Source organism: Panthera tigris, chromosome A1 (assembly GCF_018350195.1).
Source record: "Panthera tigris isolate Pti1 chromosome A1, P.tigris_Pti1_mat1.1, whole genome shotgun sequence".
NCBI classification, from domain to species: Eukaryota; Metazoa; Chordata; class Mammalia; order Carnivora; family Felidae; genus Panthera; species Panthera tigris.
In genome coordinates, this window is record NC_056660.1 from 175249677 (window position 1) to 175270456 (window position 20780).

A 20780-nucleotide genomic window follows, 5' to 3' on the forward strand; every position below is an offset into this window, starting at 1 on the left:
CTCTCCTCAGTCATTGGGGACCTGCTTTACCTTTGCATTGATTCCATCATGCATTTGTCTGATAATCCACACTTCACGAAGATGCTCTCATTCGGTGAGTAGTTCTTGAGAATCTACTCGAGCAAGATGATGTTCGAGGTGCCAACCACACCAAAGAGCAATGTCGCAGAGCCTGGGGAGGGAGACAGATATTCAGAAGGCCACACAGACCAGTGGAAAACCACAACTCTGCTAAGAGCGTAGAGGAGCTGAGTGCCCTGGGTCATGACAGGAACCGCTCTCCGCTGAAGGTCCAAAGCATGGGCTGCAGTGTTACAGAAGCAGCAAGTAAAACTGAGATGGGTCTTGGGCTGCTCTCCTGTCTGGACCCCAGACACCTCCTGTAGCTTTCAGCCTCCAGCAACCTTGCCACACTCACAGCCATGAGGGAAGGATCTGTTTCAGGTCTCTCCTTGACTTGCACATGGCTATCTTCTCTGCCTCCTTCTATAGTCTTCCCTCTATGTGTCTCTGTGTCCAAATTTCCCTTTTTTAAGGATACCAGTCATATTGGATTAACACCCACCCTAATGACCTCACTTTAACTTAACTTACCTCTATAAGGGGCACCTGGGTGGTTCAGTTGGTTAAGCGTCCGACTTTGGCTCAGGTCACGATCTCGCAGTTTATAGGTTCGAGCCCCGCGTCGGGCTCTGTGTTGACAGCTCAGAGCCTGGAGCCTGCTTCAGATTCTATGTCTCCCTCTCTCTCTATCCCTCCCCTGCTTGCTCTCTCTCTCTCTCTCTCTCAAAAATAAATGAGGAAAATTTTTTAATAAATAAATTAAAATAAATAAATTACCTCTATTAAGACCCTATCTCCAAGTCAGATCACATTCTGAGCTACCAGGGGTTAGGAATGCCACACATAAATTGGAGGAAGGGGACAAATTTCACCCCAAAACACTCCTGAAACAGAAACCTCTCTCTCACTTCATACTTTCTTTTGTAGACTTTGAAATTTTATATTTATTTATGTTACAAAATTTATATTACAAAAAAATTATATTTCTATTGTAACTGTCTCATATATTTATGAGATTTCTATTACAAAAAAATATTTTTAACAGAAAAATCTATTAGAAATTAAAACCCATCCCCGCCCCCCACCAAATCAACTGTCAAACGAAAGCACAGGGATTGTGTGTTGCAGGTCAACAGCATTTTGTTTCCATCTCTGAAACAAGAAGTATGTCCTACATCACAGATCTCCAAGATGGAGAGTCCACATCCAAGGGAGACATGACTTGACCATTACTGGTCTCACACACTTCTAGTTATTTTTGTTTTAGTTTCTGTTTTGTTTTATGGTGTGTGTGTGTGTGTGTGTGTGTGTGTGTGTGTGCGCGCGCGCGCGCGCGTGCGTACTGGTATATACTAACTCTTAGGGCAGAACTAAGACAATGGTTTTGGTAGTAGTTCTCAGCACATGCTGGAGGGCTCCTTCACAAAGAAGCTTCCTTTCCCATACAAGGATTGATACGGGTACCCCCTGGGAAGATAGGAGCCTTCCTACAGGTCAGGTAGAACCAAAGTGTCTGCCTGAAACTGAACTTCCATAAGGAAGGGTCAATATTACTCCACCATGGATCCAGTCATCAAAATGTGCTCAAAAGCAAGAACTACAAACAACACCCTAAGAATGGTGTTTTGCAGAAAAGAAAGTCTGGGTTCCCTCATGACGTTGGTGAGCCCTTGTGCTAGCCTTGGGCTACTCACCTCCAAAACTTCGTGTTATGTGAGCTAATGAAAAGTCTTTCCTGTTTGATCCGTTGTAATTCAGATTTGATGTGACTTGCAGCCAAAAGCATCCCTAAGTGAGACAACTATCATTTTTGCCTGTTACTGTTCCCATGAGACAGTGAAGAAAACGAATATCCAGAGAAGCAAACTGATATATCCAAAGTCACACAGCTAATGGAGCCAGAACTGGAATTCAGGGCTTCCCTGAATCCACATGAGGATACAAGACACCACAGTCAACACAAGCCCTGTTTCTCCCCCGTGGAGGTTTTACCACATGTTGTCACCTCCCAGAGCTGTTTTTAGTCTCCAAATGCCATGAGGCACTGGCTCGCCAGCTGCCGCCTCCTAGCTCAGTGCCATTGATATGACATGTCAGCACAGTGGCCTTTGCTGTCTTCATGGGGGTACAGAGGTCCCGCAGGCATTCTGTATCCTTGCCCTGACAGTTCGTATGTCCCCCTCCCTTCTTTGGACATTCTTGTCCATCAGCTCCTCTGAACCTCAATTACGTCACTGCATGCACGCATTCTTGCAATATTTAAAACAGCGGCTATGAAAATTATGTAATAACATTAGGACGTTACAACGTTAAGCAGAATGCAAACTGCATGCACAGAGATAAGAAAAAACACATATGCACATGAAAAATGAAAGCCAAACCACGAGACTGCTGGCTGCGACTGTGGTAAGACTGTGGGTGATCTCTCTTCTCTTTTGATTTTCCAAACTTCCTGGTATGTACTTATAATGAAAAACAACAAGGTTAAAATGTTTTTAAAACATGTCATTGTTTATCTGGCCCCTCTCCTGGGAGGTAGCAACGCAGAGCATGCTAGATACAAGTATGAGCTCAGAAGCTAAAGCTTCGCTGTCTGGGTTCAATCCCAGCCCTTCCATCTAAGAGCTGCATGGCCCTCCGTGAGTTCTTTAAATGTTCTGTATTTCGGTTTCCCCACCTGTAAGTTGGGGTTAATAAAAGCATCTGTCTCATAGGGTGCTGTTGAGGATTAAGCAAGGTAACATTTGTAAGGCATTTAGTGCCTAGTCCACAGTAAGTGCTATGGAAGTGTGGGTTACATACAAGCCACCTCACTGTGCCTTCTCCACTGAGGGCACCTTGGAAGCGAATGTGATATAGAAACTGGGCAAACCTCATGTTCAGAGGGACCGAACCGGTGGAAGTTTCAAGAGGTGGATTTGTACTCAAAATAATTAAGACCGTAACTCTAGAGCTGTCTCACTTATATGGAGCAGGCTGGAGGGGTGCTCCTCATTAAGTCAGCACTGGATGGCTCTCTGTCATAAATACTCTCTGATGCTTTATAGCTCATGAAGTATCCCCTCATAAGGCTCCTGGCAGAATTACGGAAAGGAAAGATGAGCAATCCTGCCCCGGGGCACAAAGACCCCTCCCCACCCCACCCCCCACCTCCCCCATCCCACCCCCAAGCTGGTCTTTCTCTGCTTAAACAGGATGAAGTCCTCTAGCGGCCAGGAGGTGACACTACAACTTTTTATGTGAGTCCCAACACAGGATGCCCAACGGGCGCTGGCGACCTTTATTTAGCTGGGTTTGGTTTCGCCTGGCATGTCAGGAGAGAATGCAGGTCTCCTTCTCTCCCCGGTGGCCAAAAGAGCTAAAACACATTTCCTATGACCCAGTACCTGCATGTTTGTGGTACAGCCCACCTTATCAAACTGATCTCTAGAAAGGAGGCCCTTCCCCTGGGTGCATTTGATTGTATATGCCACTTGTGGTATACATTACATCTGCTTAGAGACAGAGGGTTTCTAAAAATGATGGCTTAGAATTTGTTAGAGATGGGTAGACCTTAACCTAGATTCTCTCATTTCAATCCCGCCACGTTATATGGGGGAAAGCCCAACGTTTAGAATAGTGCCTGGTACACAGCAGGTACCTTATAAATATTTTATGAGAATTAGGTGTCATTTTTTCTCCTTGCCATTACTTTAAGAATAGACCTCATCAAAACACTCATTCAGATGACACATGAACTGCTCTTTCTTTCTCAATGTGGCATCGGTAAAATGCCCATGAAAACAGGATGCTACATTAGGAATAAGGTTCCTTTATTCTTATATTTTATATATTATTGGGGAGAAGAAAAAAGCAGGAAGGAAGAGGAAGAAGAAACAGACCAAACAAAGGATAGTCTAGCACAGAGCTCAAGAAACTTTCTGGAAAGGGCTAGAAGGTAAGCATTCTAGGCTTTCTGAGTCATGCAATCTCCCAGCCACAGACAATACATAAGTGAATGGGGATGACCAGATTCCAATCAAACTTTATTGACAACACAACCAGTGGGCTGGATCTCGCCTGCCAACCCTGCCTGGAACGCAAGAATGATGACATAAATGGCAGAAGTGGTTAAATGATCATGGTGTTCGCTTACTACCCGAGTCCAAAACCAAGTGTCAGGCCCTGACAGAGTGTGTACAACTTCAGAACATTGGCTTAACCTCTCCATGCCATAGGTTTTGTTCAACTTTAAAGTGGAGAGAGTAATACTATGGGCCTTGAGGGATTAGCGTGAGGATCAAATAAAACCACGTTGGCAAATGATAAGCACGGTGACTGGTACTTGGAAGTGCATTATAAACACCAGCTGTCTTCATCGTCACCTTCCCTGTCGTCATCGTCTGAGTCACTTGACCGACAGAATGGTGAGCATCACATGAGATAATGGACATGAACGTGCTTTGCAAAGAGAAGACCTCTTTCACTTAAGTGCTCAAATGCGTAACAATATCCCATCCGCTCATTCCTCATTGCCGAAATGCCAGGGGAAGTTGGATATATTCTTCTTGTGTCAGTGGAATAGTTCGGGAAACTGAGCTTCTGGAAAACTTAGAATCGTTGCAAGTGACAACTTCCTGATTTGGTAAGGGCACCCCATAAGGAGCCCGGCTTTCATATTCTTTGCCCCTTTTCTGCCTCCTTTCAGCAACTTTGGATCGCCATGACTCTACTGGGAACTGTTTGCTCAAAGATTTCGAAATACCTCCAAGAAATAGGTCCTGCAACTTTTCTCAAGCCTGCTCCCCTATCTGCCATCCTCCTGTCCCCTCCACCTGCTTATTTTTGGTCTTCATTATCTGCGCCTAGTCTGCTGCAAAAGCCCCTTAACTGGTCCCTGTGGCGTAGATGGATTTCTCCCTGTTCCATCATCCACCATCCACTCTCATTCTGGGTGATGCTTGTAAAGCACAGATCTGACTCTCATGCACAGAAGGCCTTTCATGATACGGGTCCCCATCAGTTCAGCAGGCCAAGTGCTAGTCCCTCCTATCCCCCTGTCCATCCCCAGGGACACCCTCCTGACTCCAGCTCCAGCAACATGCTCACCCTTTGCTCAGCTCCATGGGCTCCCCACAGGAGGTCTCCACAGTGCCATTGGTGTTCCGGAGCAGAGACCCCTGCCACCACGACACACACACTCTCACTCAACACCACAGTCTAAGAAATCTTCTAGGACCAATTCCATCAAGCCCCAGGCACTGCCCGGAGCCTACATCTCCCAGCCATCATCCCATATCACCTGCTCTTCCATCGCCAAAGAGCTTTGTACACACACTGCCATGACTCGGCTTCCTGCCCTCCCCAGTGTCCCAGTCTTCTCATGGATCCTGCACATTTCACTGTCCATTCTCAGAAAAATTCTCTATTCTCCACCTCTTCCCTGAAGCTCCCCTTCACCTTGCCCTGAACTGAAACCTAGTTCCCTCCTAAAATCTCTGCTTCCTCTTCTGTCTGCTCAAGGGTAGCTCTTCTCTTTCTCAAACTCCTTGTGCTGCTGACCCAGAGATGGAGGAGATATCCTCCTTGCCATGTTCGGGACTTTATCCTTCCTGCTTCCCTAAAAAAGCTCATGGGCCTAGAAGCTCATGCCACTAGACTAGACCACCCAGCCCCTCCCTGTCCCAACCCTATTGTGCTTTTCGTTTATTAATGCATTTAAACCTCACAAAACCCCTCGAGGTAGGTACGATGATCATCTTCATTTCACAAATGAGGAAACTAAGGCAGAAAGAGGTTGAGCAGTTCACCGAGAATCACACAGATAAGACTCAACTTCAGGGAACTGATGCTAGAGTCTGGCCTCTTAACCATTCCAACCACTCACACCCAGATATGGTGGCCCCCTCCACTCATCTCCCTTCCTTGAAGATTTTAGCACCTGCCTCACTGACTCTCTTTCTAAAACCTCTCCTATCATAATGCTTAGTGATTTCAATTCCATGAAGGCAATTCTCCCAGCGCCCTTCCTGCTTAGCTCCTAGGCCTCCTTGCCTCCAGTTCTCCTGTTCTTCATCCTATAACCTTAGTCAAAAGCTTAGATCAGATCATTGGCAATAACTACATGTTATGGACTCAATGCTTATGTCCCCCCAAAATCCATACGTTGAAGCCCTAACACCCAATATGATGGTATTTGGAGATGGGGCCTTTGGGAGGTAATTAGCATTGAATGAGGCCATGAGGGTGGAGCCCCATGAATGGGATTGGTGCCCAATGAGAAGAGACCAGAAGTATTAAAAAAAAAAAAAAAGAAAGAAAGAAGAGACCAGAGAGCTCACTTGTGTGTTCTCTCATTCACCCCCCCTTCCCTCCTTCTGCCTCCTTCCCTCCCTCTGCCCTTCTCCCTCTCTCCCTCTATCCCTCTCTCCCTCCCTCCCTCTCTCCCTCTTCACATGCACAAAAAGAGGTCATGCGAACACACGGTAAGATATGGATTCCCTACAAACCAAGAACAGAGGCCTCAGAATGAAACCTGCGTTGCCAGCACTTTGACCCAGGACTTCAGAGCTGTGAGATATAAATGTCTACTGTGTGAGCCACCCCGCCTGTGGCATTTTGTTATGACAGGCCCAACATTCTAATCCCCTTTACTTTCTCTATTACCCCAATTTCAAGCACTCCAGGCACAGACCACTATCCTCAGTCTTTCCAGCTTACACCCTCCATGGATCCAACTCTAATCATCTTCAAAACCCATTAGGACTTCCATCATTGCCCCAACCACCAAGAGAATCCACCCACCTTGCCTAGTGAGATTCCAGGATCTATACCCCCTTTCATACACCCTCAATCCCAGTGCCTGTAGTTCCTCTCTCTTCATTGCCTAACAAAGTGCTACTTGGTTAAGCCCACCCTCCCACCCATGCTGTGTCCGCTCCTAGCAGCTGAACATGGTGGAGAGACACAACCAGCCATGCTAATGGGCCCCACTGCAACATCCGTTGGTCATACCCAGCAATGTCTCATTTCCTTAGTCAGTCCCCTCAGCGGGGGACCATTCTCTGGACCTTCTCCTCAAACCTCCAATGCTCACTCGCTCCTCTTCACTCTCAACTAATCCTCTCACCTTTGCACTAAACAGAAGCAGTCCACAGAGAGCCTCCTCATGCAACCCCCACTGATTACTCACCCACCTGCACCTGTCCCATCATCCTGACTTCCTCTGTCACTTCCTCTCTGCAAAGGCTAGCCATTCCCCTATGCCACGGATGCCATCACTTCTAACCTCCTTAAGGACATTACTCCAACAATTAAACCCTCTGGCTCCTACAAGTATTGGGTTTTCCCTCTCTGCTCAATCTTCCCCATCATCCCATATGCAAGCTTTTCTTCCTCCTATCTTAAAAAAATACTTTTTAACTATGCTGACGCCAGCACACTCTCCTCCAGCTACTGCCACTTCTTTCTTCTCCTTCACAGACTAGATTTTCTGAAATGTTCACTGAACTCAAACCATCTAGTTTCTCCCGTCTCATTCTGAGGTCCACTCAAATCGGCTCTCAGCCTTGCAATCCCCCTGGAATGGCTCCTTCCAAGACCACCAAAGGCCCCCAGGGTGTTCAATCCAGCAGTCAATGCCCAGTCCTCACTACCTTGACCTACCAGTAGCATTGACACAGATGACCACACCCTCCTCTGAAAACACAGCGTGATCCAAAAAGAATCAAACACTTTAAAAAAGGAACTACTCGGTAACTGGATTGGGCATAAACAAGTAGTCAAAACCGGGTGCCTGGGTGGCTCAGTTGGTTAAGCATCCCCACTTCGGCTCAGGTCACGGTCTCACGGTCCATGAGTTCAAGCCCCGCGTCGAGCTCTGTGCTGACATCAGAGCCTGGAGCTGCTTCGGGTTCTGTGTCTCCCTCTCTCTTCCCTTCCCCTGTTTGCACTCTGTCTCTCAAAAATAAATAAACGTGTGGGGCGCCTGGGTGGCGCAGTCGGTTAAGCGTCCGACTTCAGCCAGGTCACGATCTCGCGCTCCGTGAGTTCGAGCCCCGCGTCGGGCTCTGGGCTGATGGCTCGGAGCCTGGAGCCTGTTTCCGATTCTGTGTCTCCCTCTCTCTCTGCCCCTCCCCCGTTCATGCTCTGTCTCTCTCTGTCCCAAAAATAAATTAAAAACGTTGAAAAAAAAAAAACAATTTAAAAAAAAAAATAAAAAAAATAAATAAATAAACGTGAAAAAAAAACAAGTAGTCAAAAGTTACTCTTCAAGGAATTATCATAGTTCTTGCTATCATCTTATAAATGCTCAACATGCACCCCTCAGGTCCCATGACACATGTCAATCCTGAAAGGTGTTTATCCAAGGCTTGTGTGGCATATTACAATTAAATGACTGAAATGGCAGCCATGACACATTTTTTCATGTCCTCAAGGTTGGGAGGAAGAAGTGGCATAAACCAAGATTCTTGAGTCAGAAAATTTTTATTTTGATTACTGAATAATAAAATTCTTATTATGTTCAACTTGTCTGGAATTGGTCTGTACTTTCTCTGCTTGACTTCAGGGACACCACACTCACCAGATTTTCCACCTGCTTCTCCAGATGTTCCTTCTCAGTGCCCTTCCTGGCCCTGTACATCCAAGAGCTCTATCCATTTCTCCTCTTCCCATCTATTCTCAGTCCTTGGTGAGCTCGTCCACACTCTTGGCTTTAACAGCCAACAATCTCAGGTAACGAGCTCATACATCAACAACGCACTTGGCATTGCCACCTGGGTGACATCTTCTTTTTTTAATGTTTATTATTTTTGAGAGAGACAGACAGACAGAGCAAGCAGGGGAAGGACAGAGAAAAAGGGAGATGCAGAATCCGAAGCAGGCTCCAGGCTCCGAGCTGTCAGCACAGAGCCCGACGCGGGGCTTGAACACATGAACCATGAGATCATGACCTGACCATGCATTGGGTCATGACCATGCATGACATGAGATCATGACATGACCATGCATGCGCCTAACCAGGCGCCCCATGGGTGACATCTTTTTTTAGTGTTTGTCTGTCTGTTTAGAGAGAAGAGATAGCATTACCGGGTGAGGGGCAGAGAAAGAAGAGACAGAGAATCCCAGTCTATGCTGACAGCACAGAGCCCCAGGTGGGGCTTGATCTCATGAACTGAGGTCATGATCTGAGCCGAAATTAAGAGTCAGATGCTTAAGTGACCGAGTGACCCGGGTGCCCCAACGTGGGCCACATCCAATAGGCACCTCAAGCTCCAGATATCCCCACACACATAAACCTGATTCTCCCAGTCACTGCCCTTTCAGAAGGCGTCCTCTTCATTCTGCACTTACTCAGGCCAAAACTCTTGAAGTCCTCCTTGACACCTCTCTGTCTCACACACCCCACATCCAATCCCTCAGCAAAGCCGACCCTCACAACATGACAACCTCTTGCCCCTTCACAGGTCCCAGCCCAGGCCAGGGAAGCTCTGTTTTTCACCTGGATTATGGCAGCAGCCTTCTCCCAGATTCCCTGCTCCACTCTTGACTCTTGCATTACTTTCCCACGGCTGCCCCAACGTATCTCCTCAACCTGGGTGGCTTAAAACAACAGGAGTTTATTATCTCACAGTTCGGGAAGGCAGAAGTTCAAGGTGCAGCAGGGCCAGGCTTCCTCCAAAGGCTCTACAAGAGAATCCTTCCTCTCCTCGTCGGGCTTCTGGTGGTGTCCAACATCCCTCCCTCGTGGCTTCTTCAGCACTCCCATCTCTGACTCTGTTTTCACATGCCCTTTTCCTCCATGTCTGTGTCTTCTCTTCTGTCTCTTTTAAGAACATTTATCATTGGATGGGAATAGGTCCCACCCAGATAATCCAGGATGATCTCATCTCAAGATCCTTAATTACATCTGCAAAGACCTTTTTTCCAAATAAGGTTACATTTGTGGATTGTGGGGTGAGGACGTGGATATCTTTTGGGGGGCCACCATCCAATGCACTAAACCTCTCTAGAGTCTGTTCTCCATACAACACCCAGTCAACGGCCTTTAACACCATACATCACATTATGCCGTGCCTTAAAACTCTCTGTAAGCTCTCATCTCATCAGTGAAATCAGAGGTCCTCACCATGACCGGGAAGACCCCTAGGTCATGGTCCCCACTAACTCTCTGACCTCGCCTCCCGCCCCTTGCCCCTCACTCCCTCTGCACTAGCCCCTCTGGCCACATCCCAGCTTTAGGCGTATGTCCTTACGCCTCTCTGCTCTCTTCTCTCTGCTGCCCCCTCCATGATTCACTTCTCAAGTCTCTTCTCCACCATCACCTCCTAACACCCCTGCCACCCCTTATCCCTCTTACTTTGCCTTATTTTTCTTCATAGCATTTCTATCCTCCTCCATCATCAGCTGAATACCGCATATTTCTTTTCTGTCTGCCTCCTTTAATGGAATGTAAGATCCATGAGGTGAGGGGTTTTGTTTTGCTCACTGCATGCTATGGACTGAATATCTGTGTCCCCCCCCAGATTCATATGTTGAAGCTCTAATCCCCAATGCGATGGTATTTGGAGATGAGCCTTTGGTAGTTGGTTTAGATGAGGTCATGAGGGTGGGGTGCTCACGATGAGATTCATGTTCTTATAAGAAGAGACCACAGAGCCCGCTCTTTCTCTTTCCACCATGTGAGGACACAGCAAGAAGGCAGCCATCTGCAGATAGCCCTCACTGGGAACAAAATGGGCCAGCACCTTGATCTTACACTTCCCAGCCTTCAAAACTTTGAGAAGTGTTTGTTATTTAAGCCACCCAATCAATAGTGTTTTGTTACCACAGCCCAAACTGACTAAGACTGACTGTGGTATCTCCACCTCCCAGAATAGTGCTTGGGGGGTGATGAGTGCCCCATAAATATTGTGAGTGAAAATGCTCCCACGGTCCTCTGGGAAGGGATTATATCCCAGTACTAGAGCACCAGCAAAAAGACAACATTTTGGCTGGCTGGGTTTAATAGTACAGGTTATTTTAGTTCCACTTAACAGAAAACCCAAACCAAGGCTCAACCTTTACAGGAAGTAAAGATTTTGGAGGCAGAACAGGCTTCAGGTATGGTCTGATCCAGTAGCTGAACAATGTCACTCAGCATCCATTTCCTTCTGTGTCTCTATGGATCTACCCCAGCATCAGTTTCACCATAAGGCTGACTCCTCTCACTGTCACAAGAGAGCTAACAGGGTTCATTTTCCTCACTTATGTCTCAAGGGGGAGAGAGTTTCTCCTCCCCCACCCCCACCTTCAAAGAACTCCTGGGCTTCCTCTTATTGGAGCCACTCACACCAAATTCCCAGTCCTGAACCAATTCAAAGTAGCAATAATTACACTAATTGCCTTCAACCAATAAAGATCCACTTCTAAACCGGGGGTGGGGCCAGTCAAACCACCAGCTGGGAAATCTGGAGTCCTTTTAGGAAGGAAGAAGGCAAATGGATGCTAAGAAGGTGACTAGTAATTCTCAGCAAAGTGGGTCTTTCAGAATTTCAAGCCCACTCAGGTGACTGCTGGCCCTGTCTGCACATAGGGTTGGTTCTGGGCCCCCACAGCCAAGTTCTGGCTTTTATGAGATATAAGCGAACCTAACCAAGGCTTTGGAATGCCTCTCTTAGAAACGAGTGGTGAGCAGGCCAAGCATACAATTAAGTATTGAATTTTTCTACAAACACACAAACAGATACACCCAGAACAGGGCATGGCATTAAGTCCTCTGCACACGTCCCTTTCCCACCAGCCTGTCTTGTGCCGAAAGACTTCTGGTTAGAGAATGTGCCAAACGATGGATGAAATGTTCCATCACAATTGAAGCAGATTCTCAGCAGTGGCTTTGCCCTCTGCACGGCATGGAATGCCTTTATGTAAGTGCATATCTATGTATGTGGACCCACAGCATCAATCTTGAGGCTCCTTGCTCTCTTTACTCTCCATCTCGCTTTCTTTCCTTCTGCAAGAGTAACAGGGACTAAATGCTAAGGAAATCTTGAGTCTGTTGAAACTGTTCCAGGCAAATAAATAAGCTTCCCATCTGAAAGTGATTTAGGAATCCCAAAAAGCTTTCTTATCTCCAACTACCTCTCCCATGAGTCTGCCTGGAGTCTAAAATCCCCACATTGGTCAAGCCTTTGGATTTGGGGTCTTGAAGATGCAAGAAAATTATCTCTTGAGTAAGTCATTAACAGCCATTGACCCCTAGGGGTGTTAGAGACCTTGCAGAGATGAAGTCCTGGGTGTGCGTATCTTAGAGGAAAAGAGGGCTTTATGTAACGACCAGACCAAAGAATATCCTAAGATGCCAGCAAGTAGGCAGAGTGAAGAACCTGAATTTGTGATGGAAGGACAACCAACATCCAACATTTCTTGCATCTTAACTGGGAGGCACTTGGCTTCTTTTATCAAAATGATGGAAGGCAGCATAGGCTGTGATTAATTTCTAGAGTCTGACATCCTGGGTCCAGACTCCAGCTCTGCCTCTAACTGTGTGGCCCTGTGCAAATCTTTTCAACTCTTACCTGCAAAAAGAGGGTAATAACAAGGGCTTGTAGGATAATGTTATAATATAAAAAGTATATACAATATTATTAGTAGTACAGTACAATATATACTTATGTATATATAATACTGTGGTATAATATATAGTATACAATATTATATATTCCTTTACATATTATACTATATGATATACATTATAGTATATATAATAGTATAGTATACTACACATATACTATATATACTGTTATACTATATTATGTAGCATAACATAAAATATATATATGCATATTATATATAATACATAATGTATATGTATATATTATACATTATACTATGCTATATAATATTATGCTATATATTTTAGTATATATTATACATAATACATATATTAACTATATATTATGTGTGACACTATACACATATGTTATACAATGTTATTCTATACTTATTTATATATTATACTATATATGTTTATACACACTATGCCACATATGATAGTATAATATGGTATAATAAAATATAATAGTAACATAATAATATAGTATATAGTATAATACATAATAATAATAGTAATACAATAAGAATAACCTTGTAGGGTTGTTGGTGTAATAAGTTACCTACTTGACAAAGACTGAGATACTGACCTCATTTCTCCACGCCCCTGTGGTAGTGTTATACATCCAACCCCCACCATGACTTCAGGGGATATGGAGGAAACTTCCCTGCCTTTGACTTGACTATGTCACTTGCTTTGACCACTGAGATGCTAGCAATGGTTTGAACTATGCCTGCACGACTGACATTGCCTTCTTGTGATCCTCAAAGAACCAACTAGTGTAGGGAGGATGGGCATCATGTGGAACAGACCTGGACCCAAACTACAGCCAGAGCCCAACACAGCCAAGCCCCATGTAAATCAGGCAAACCCCAGATGACCTGCAGATGTGCGAGCTGGACACCCGAGATTCCATGTCTGTTTATTACACAGCCAACATTGAGTGCATAGTAAACACTCAATAAACACATGCTTTTCATATTATGATTACTAGCGTGAGAAATTGCACATGGCTCACACAACCAGAGTATTCATTTGGAATACCAAGTTTGTGATAGTTGGTCTCACAGTAAAAAGTTGCACTGCACGCTCTCAAAGGTCTGTTTGGGATCTGAGCCAGCAGGCATCCCAAGGTGTGGTTGACCAACAGAATCATTAACACACTCCCCCTCTGATCAGCATTGCTATTTGTCACAAATTCTCCACTGCACCACCACATTCTCCACTCAACAATCTGACCAATGTCTATCGAGTACCTTCAACATCTGCTAGGCGAGAGGACAAACCCACAGTCAACAGGACAGATAAGGCTGAGCCTTCAAGGGGCTGCATTCCAGTAGGGGAGACAGGTGACAAACATATACAGAGACAAACAAGTAGAGACTGATGAGAGCTGCGAGAGCAATAAACAGGTGAAAAGCCAATGGGCAACTGGGGAAGCCACTTTATTTACTGGTCAAGGAAGAGGGAAGGGCAAGTGCAACGTACAAAGTGTCCAAGGAGCCAAAAGGAGCCATGTGCGTGAGAAAGGAAGGAAGCGTGTGCATGAGAAAAGAGAAGGTTGAGCAGGGGCCTGAGGAGGACAGACTCTCGGGTTGAGACAAGAAGTCCGGATTTTATTCCCAGGGCAATGAGAAGCACTGAAGTATTGTTGAGATAGGGCAGTGTATTAGGATCCTCCAAAGAAAAAGAACCAGTAGGATATATATATCTACACCTAAATCTATATTTATAACTGTATATCTATAACTATATGGATTTATTATCAGGAATTAACTCATACAGTTAGGAAGCCTAAGAAGTCCCACAGTCTGCCATTTGAAAGCTGGAGATACAGGAAAGCTGATGATTTAATTCAGTCTGAGTCTGAAGTCCTAAAAACTAGGAGAGCCCTAAAAACCAGGTTTCAATCCCAGCCTGAAGGCACGAGAAAAAGAGCTGAGATGTCTCAGCACAACCAGTGAAATTCCTCCCTCCTCTGCCTTTTGCTCTATTCAGGCCCTCAGTAGATGGGATGGTGCACACCCATACTGGGGAGGGTCGTCTACTTTACTGAGTCTTCAGATTCAAATGCTAATCTCTTCCGAAAATATCCTCACAGACACCGCCCACCGCCAGCACTGTTTAATCTGGACACCACCGCAAGCAGTCAACACATACAGTTTGCCATTGCAAGCCCACCCCTTGTTACCTTGGCCCCCAGCCCCATCTCCTTAAACTTATTATTATCTTATTATTATCCCAAATAAAGACTTACAAAGTCTTATTATCCCAATAAAGACATCACCAATAACATAATTCCAGCTAACATGATACAACTACTCTGTAAACAACCAAAAATGCACCAACCCCTTCCCCCAAAGAGGAGGTAAGTCCTTGTGTGGTATTTACTCTTCTTTTTGATATCCTGTAACTTAAACCCATGATATAAAATTCACAATACTTAAGGACTATAAGGGCAGTACATCTTATGATAAGGGAATAAGGGAAAGAAGAAAACAAAAGACATAACAAATATATTTGAGATATATATCAGATAGATACACATGTTTATAACAAAATAAGGAGAAAATACTCATGACAATTTTACTGTTTCTATAACTAGTCACATGGTCATCGCTGGTATTTACAACTTCCTTCTCCTCCTTTCCCTTCCCCCTCCCCCCCTTCTTTTCCTCCTCCTTCTTCTCCTTCTCCTTCTTCTTCACATTCTGTATTCCCTTCGCCTTCAGTTGGCTGTGGTTCTTTACCTGGTGGGGTGACTCAAACCTTCATTCGTAAATGGTCTGGGCCATGAGCTGTCTTGCCTGGATTGGGTTGTTGTGGTTTTCCACTGGCCTTAATCACAGAGCATGGTAAGGGATCTCCTGTATTCCAAATATACCCTTCATTCCCTCCATTATGGGGTAGTAGCAAAATTTCCCCTTGGTAGTTGGAATCAATCACCCCAGCCACCACCATAACTGTCTTCTTGATTCAGAAATATGAGGAGGCCAAAGTGATCAGGTAGCAATCTTAACTTCCACAGTTCAATGGAATCATTGTTGTGTCTCCTGGTGAAGTATTATTCCTCCCTCTGGAACAAAGACCTCTAAGCCAGTAAAGCACAAAGTTGTGGGAACCAGAAGCAAAACTATTACTAAGTGGGTTCCTAGGAGCAATAGTGAGTGATGCCATTCCCAATTCCATCCCTTGATTCCTGCACCCGTGAATCCAGGATATTGAAGAAATAGTACCACATATTGGATGTTGATTCAGAGCATAGCCAGCCTTCTGAAGAACCCTGCCCCAGGCCTACAAGGTATTGTCACCTAGCTTGCACTGTAACTGAGCCTTCAAATGGCCATTCTATCAAGAGTGTTGCTTCAGGATGATGAGGAGCATGGTAATACCAGTGAATTCCATGAGTCTGGGCCCATTATCGCACTTCTTTTGTTGTGAAGTGAATACCTGGATCAGAGCAGTGCTGTGTAGAATACCATGATGGTGGATAAAGCATCCTGTAAAGTGCATGGATGCAGGGAGGGCAGATCCATATCCAGAGTGTCCAATCCAGTAAGGACAAAATGCTGCCCCTTCCACAATGGAAGTGGTCCATTAAAATCAAACTGCCACCATGCAGCTGACTTACCAACCACCCTGGGAATGGTGCCATAGTGGGGGCTCAGTGTTAGTCTCTGTTGCTGGCAGATTGGGCATCCAGTAGTGACCACAGCCAGGCTGGCCTTGGTGAGTTGAAGACCATGTTGCTCAGTTGACGCACAACCTCTACCCCTGCCATCACAGCCATTTTTCTCATGAGCCCATTGGGAAATGAGAGAGATGGCCACAGAAAGATGCTGACTGGTAGGTTTCCACAGAACAGATCATCCTATGCATTTGATTATCAGAATCCTCCTCTGCAAAGGTCACCCTTTGGTGACCATTCACGTGGGACACAAATGTCTTCATCTTCATGCTTTTTGCCCATTCAGAGAGGTCCATCCACATAAGTCTTCCCCAAATTTGTCAACAATTTTTCAATCACGTTCCTGCCAAGTTCCTGACCATCCAGCCAAACCATTGGCCACAGCCCATGAATCAACATATAATTGTATATTTGGCCACTTCTCCTTCCAAGCAAAGTGAATAACCAGGTACACTGTTCAAAGTTCTGTTCACCAGAAGGATTTCCCATCACCACTGTCCTTCAAGGATATCCCAGAAAAGGGCTATAGGGCTGCAGCTATTCACTTTTGGGTTTTGCCTGCATTGTGCAGAACCATCTGTGAGCCAGGTCCAAGTCTTCTCTTCTGTCAACTGATCAGGGTAGCTTCCCATGAGGCCACAGGTATACGCTGGGAGAGAGAAGGCAGTGTAGCATAATGTGGACCGTGAGCATTTCGGCCACTTCATCATGTAACTTACTTTGTGCCTTCAGGACCTGCCTGGGCCCAGTCACGTCTATATCACTTCTATTTTGACAATGAAGTGTTGCTGGGCATGCCCAGCTTTATGGCTTCGTGGGTCAAATTACACCTAGTTTATGATGGATACCTCAGGTCCTCAGTCATTGGTGGCCATGGTTAAGGATCCAGTCTCTACTAAGACCCAGCAGCAGTCTAAGAGCTCTTCCTCAAAAGGAGAGTAGTTTTCTGCGGAAGATGGCAGGGCATGCTCCAAAATCCCAAAGGCCTGGACTGTGATTCACCTGGAGGGCCCTGCCACAGGCTCCCAACAGCATCCCTGTCTGCCACTGTCACTTCAAGCACTCCCGCACCCGCTGGATCATCTGCCCAAGTGGTGGGGCAGTTCACACCGCAGCCCAAACCTACTGCAGAGCCTTCTCTGGCTCGTGTTCTGGGCCCTACTCAAAACAAGCAGTTTTGGGGGTCACAGCAACACACCCAAACGAGGAATGTGTTGCCCCCAAACTCCAAAGAAGCTCACTAGGCGTTGTGCCTCTTTCTCGGTTGTAGGACAGGCCAGATGTAACAACTTGTCCTTCACCTTAGAAAAGATAGCTCAACATGTCCCCACACCACTGGACCGCTAGAAATTTCACTGAGGTAGGAAACCCCTGGGACGCCTGGGTGGCTCAGTCGGTGAAGCGTCTGACTTTGACTCGGGTCACGATCTCGCGGTTGGTGAGTTTGAGCCCCACGTTGGGCTCTGTGCTGACAGCTCAAAGCCTGGAGCCTGCTTCGGATTCTCCCTGTCTCTCTGCCCCTCCCCTGCTCATCTCTCCCTCTCTCTCTCTCTCTCTCTCTCTCTCTCAAAAATAAATAAGCATTTAAAATTTTTTTAAAAAAACCCGAATTTTAGGTAGATTTATTACCCACCCCCAACACGCAAAAGTCTTACCATAAGCCTAGAGTAGTTGCTACTTCTCACTCACTGCCATCAGCACCATGTCATCCGTGTCATGGCCCAGGGGGATGTCTTGTGGAATGGAAAGGCAACCAAGATCCCCACACACTACATGATGACACCGGGCAGGAGACCTGATGTGCCCCCGAGGTAGGCCAGTGAACATGCACTGCTGGCCTCGCCAGCTGAAAGCAAACTACTCCTGGTGGGCCTGATGGACGGGGAAGGAGGAAAAGGCATTTGCTGCACAGATAGCTGCATACCAGGTACCAGGGGATGTGTTAAGTTGCTCAAGCAATGAAACCAATCTGGCACTTCAGCTGCAAGCACAGTCCCCACCTGGTGAAGCTTATGATAATCCGCTGTCATTCTCCAGGCCCCATCTGTCTTCTGCACGGGCCAAACAGATGGGTTGAACGAGGTGGGGATTACTGTGCCAGTGAACTTGACACATAAATTAACCACTACAGGAAGTTGGGATAGCAGTCCAGAGGGACCCTCGTGGGCAGAAATGCGGGCATGAGGGAGAAACCACTGGAAGCGTTCAGAGGTCACGTGGAGGACTCTTCATCACGAAGACAAGCCTAAGAAAGAGGGAAAGTCTCCCGCCAGGGTTACCACTCCATATGGGATAGGGTTAACCTGTCAGTGAGAGGAGGGATAGGTTTTCTTCATGGGAAACGGGGCTGTGTAGTCACTAAGGGAAAAGTGGCAGTCATGCCATTATTTTCCGTGGCCTGCATGGAGCTGAGAGCGTTTGCCCTTAGAAAATTCAGAAGAAACCAACCGTGGGTCATAAGGAGAGAGTGGACTGTGGTCGAAATCGCCCCCAAGTGATGACAACTGTGTCCCATGGCAGTTCAGCCAAGTTGGAGCAAACTTTCCCAGAACTCTCTTCCATGTCTGTCTGATTCTGGGCCACAGGAGAAACTCGGGCAAGATCTGGAAGGCAGACGTGCAGCTGCAGCCACGTTCAGGCTCCGAAGGCAGCGTGGGGTCAAGTGCTGCCGCGGCCCAAGTGCAACCTCGCCCGCCCTGTCGTGTGAGGCGGCGGGCGGGCTGGGGCCTCCTCGGTTCGTGCTGGGCCTCCTCCTTCGGCCTCTCCGGCTCCTGAGCCAAGCATGTCGCTCCATGACTAAGGGCACGAGCTTCTCCCGCAGGACACCCACATCCTGGAGGTGGGATGTTCGGAGGAGGATGAGACCGGTGCCGTCCCAGCTCGCCCTTGGAGGTGCCATCCCATCCTCATGGGTCCCAACGAGCCCTTCGAGTCCAATCCATCCCCGTGGGTCCCAGCTTGCCCTGGCTTCCCCCACTTCACATCCACCTTCTCCAACCACCAGCCCTGCTGACCTCAGGTCCAGCCACTAGAGGCAGAAGCAATGGCCTTACGGAGCATTCGTTGCACCAGCTCCCACAACTGCAACGAGGTCGGATCCCTAAAATTAGCCCTCATTCTAGAGCACGGAGCTTCTGCTCCTCTGACGGACTTTCTCCAGTTTAGGGCCTCCTTCCCGGGAAACCCCTCTGCCTGGGCAAACCGGGATGGCTGGGCACTCCACCTAACAGTGAACTGTGCAGCTGAACGGGGCGGGGGGAGAACCTGGCTTCCAGCCCTGATGGGAAACAGTGAGAATTCAGGGCTATCCGCGCACGGTATCTGCAGAGGGGCTCTGCCCGTGGGACAGGACGTGTCTGCACGTGGTGAATCAGGGAATCGTTCCTCTGTGATTCATTTTACAAAAAATAAGACAAAATATGCATTTGCTTCTCCCTGGGAGCCTTCCTCCAAGTGGGTGTCCAAAGTCTCTTCCAGTTGGTGCTCTCAACACATGAAGAAATTCCACGTACTGGAATTCATAGGCTCTGAAGCTGTCTCGGGCCAGCAGGGAACGAACAGAAAGGGAAACCAGGGCCCGAGCACCCCGAGTCTTTGTCAGAACCTGCATTTCCTTCCTTACCTGGGGGGAGAAGAACGGGGACTGAGGTGTGACCCACTGGGGATTTGGTGACCCGTCCCATACTCCGCCCACATTTAGTGTCCCCTCCTGTCACCGCGCACAGCCTGCTGCCAGTGCACCAATTCTGTATCTCCTGGAATGCACGACTCTGCCTCATGTGCCTGTCTGTCCTTGGTGGGTCAGTCACACTTCACCTCCCCTGGAAGCCTGCCATCAACCCCAAAACTGAAGCCCCGAAACCCTGGCCCCTGATCAGTTCACATGTTCTGCACATCTCCAGTGAGTATGACGCTGGTTTAAGATAATCTGACTGCACAACACTCTCCCCACTAGACTCTAACCCCTCTGTGGTCAGGAAGTGTCTTTCCATCCATATGCCAGCGCCTCACGTGGTGCTTGGCCCACAGGAGACACCACATGCAAACATGCACACAGGAGGGAGGGAGAGCCATGGCCTTAGGGAGTGAGACAGAGCGACCTGACACATTTTAGCCTCCAAAAGATAAACACAAGTTCTCTGGGGCATTTCAGACCAAAGGACAGAGTGAAAACCCACCAATCCCTCGTATGTATCCTGTCCTACCACATAAGCACACAAGGTCACTCCAAGGAGCTGGAGAAGACGTAGGAGCAATGACAGAAATGCCTCAGATGCATCATAGAATCAACTTCTGGGATTCCATGTACGTTTGCTACAGGTGACATTTTAAAACTGAGGCCAGGGGCGCCTGGGTGGCTCAGTCGGTTGGGCGTCCGACTTCAGCTCAGGTCACGATCTCGCGGTCCGCGAGTTCGAGCCCCGCGTCGGGCTCTGGGCTGATGGCTCAGAGCCTGGA